This window comes from Dipodomys spectabilis, unplaced genomic scaffold (assembly GCF_019054845.1).
Source record: "Dipodomys spectabilis isolate Male_0828 unplaced genomic scaffold, ASM1905484v1 ptg000066l, whole genome shotgun sequence".
In the NCBI taxonomy this organism is placed as follows: Eukaryota; Metazoa; Chordata; class Mammalia; order Rodentia; family Heteromyidae; genus Dipodomys; species Dipodomys spectabilis.
In genome coordinates, this window is record NW_024870743.1 from 6,456,147 (window position 1) to 6,457,945 (window position 1,799).

A 1,799-nucleotide genomic window follows, 5' to 3' on the forward strand; every position below is an offset into this window, starting at 1 on the left:
AGCCCCTTAGAAGTTGCCTGTCAGACACTGGCTACTTAAAAGAGGCTGGAGTAGGGAGGATAGAGGTAGGAGGTCATGGAGCCTGGAGATGGGGCCCAGACACAGCCTTCTATATCTTTAGTTTGCCATGTTCCTCCTATGCTGATTCTCTTCCAAGAAACCAGAGTAATCCTTTTACAATGTAAGGCTGATGATTTTTAAGTAGATTGTTTTTAAATGTGAAATAAAAAAGAAAAGGCAACAAGATTGAGAGACAAGGACATCATTTCTGTCTCTAGTTCCGCAGGGAGACCAGGATACCAGTCCTGATTTCAAGTGGGTAAGTATTACAGTACACAGGGGATTTTCTGACGGAGCTTTTATATGTCTAAAGGGTTATGGAAAGCAGTGGTGCATTGAATGAGAACATCCTGCTCTGGTCTAATATTCTGACTCCTTGTTTAGATAATAGCATATGGCATTCTAAATTCCCCATTTTTTCCTTTTCTTTTTCCTTTTTTTGGTCAGTCATGGGGCTTGAACTCTGGGGCTGGGAGCTGTCCCTGCATTCTTCAAGCTCAAGGTGAGCCCTCTACCACTTGAGTGACAACACCACTTTCCATTTTCTAGTGGTTTGTTGGAGATAAGAGTCTCACAGACTTTCCTGCCCGGGCTGGCTTTGAACCGCGATTCTCAGATCTCAGCCTCCTGAGTAGCTAGGATTACAGGTGTGAGCCACCAGTGCCTAGTCTAATATATGAATGTTGGAGGAGCTAGGATTACAGGTGTGAGCCATCGGTGCCTGGCTTCTCTATCTCTTTCTACACTATTCTTTGTACATGTTTCTTAATTATGTTGCACTGTAATACTGTAAACTATTTTCAAATTTTATGTAAAAATTCCATTTGGGGTGCTATTTTTTGTTTTTAGATTTTACATCAACTTTATTCTCAAAGTGAAACTGCCAGCGTTAACAATACCCCCATCTCTTCAAACGATTGTGGGAATCATCATATTCTTTCTTACCTGTGCCAAAGTTCATATTCACCAATGTTCTGGGTTGCAAAAGAGGACTTAATGTTTGCACCAGTCTGTAAGGCTTTGTCATAAATTAAACAAAGATACGCCGAAGTGCTACTTGAGGTGGTTTTTTTAAGGACCACAACTTCTAATGTTTCCTTAGAAATATTGTAAATAAAATACTTCCTTTATCCTTTTGATACACATCTGTAAAGATTTTGGTAAAGATTTTCCTGTTTTCAAGTGTGTGGATGGGCAGTGCATGTCTTCCCGGGAATCAAGTTCCTTTCAGAAACGACGCCATGGGGAGGTGGGACCAGGCAAATTGTGGATCAGCGGTTCAGCTCTAAGAGGCACCCTGATTCACACTGCTCACTCCAAGAGTTAAGTAGACAAACATTAACATGACAGCCCATTAGAAACATTTCCTTTGCTTACCTCTTACTGACTTTTATTATAAGTTAAAGGATTTTGAAGAGAATGAGTCATAGAAAAAAATAATAAGAAGAAAACAATAACCTGGTTCAGCAATCAGCACATTATATCTCCCCAGTGAGTCATAACATCAGACTCGAGTCAGGACAAACAGCGTACCTGTCAGAAAGAAGTGCAGTCAAAAATAAAAGCAGAAATGGCAAGGAGGGAGGAGGGCTTCCAACTGTACTTAAATCTCTCCCCAGATCTGGGCTTCCTAACAGAGGGCTTGGAGGTGGGGGGGGACAAATGAACTGGAAAGGTGGGGTTCTGGACAGGAGGAAGCCGCTCTGAGGAGCCAAGACACCGAGGTCTGGATAAAAGCT

The 1,799-nt window shown here is 41.9% G+C and overlaps 1 non-coding gene across 1 annotated transcript; it reads right to left on the reverse strand.

The window, feature by feature from the left end:
- Positions 1-990: 990 nt before the first annotated feature.
- On the reverse strand, positions 991-1,115 carry LOC122108852. Its single transcript, XR_006147640.1, has one exon. It is a non-coding gene; the product is annotated as a small nucleolar RNA SNORA40 (small nucleolar RNA).
- Between the last annotated feature and the right edge of the window lie 684 nt (positions 1,116-1,799).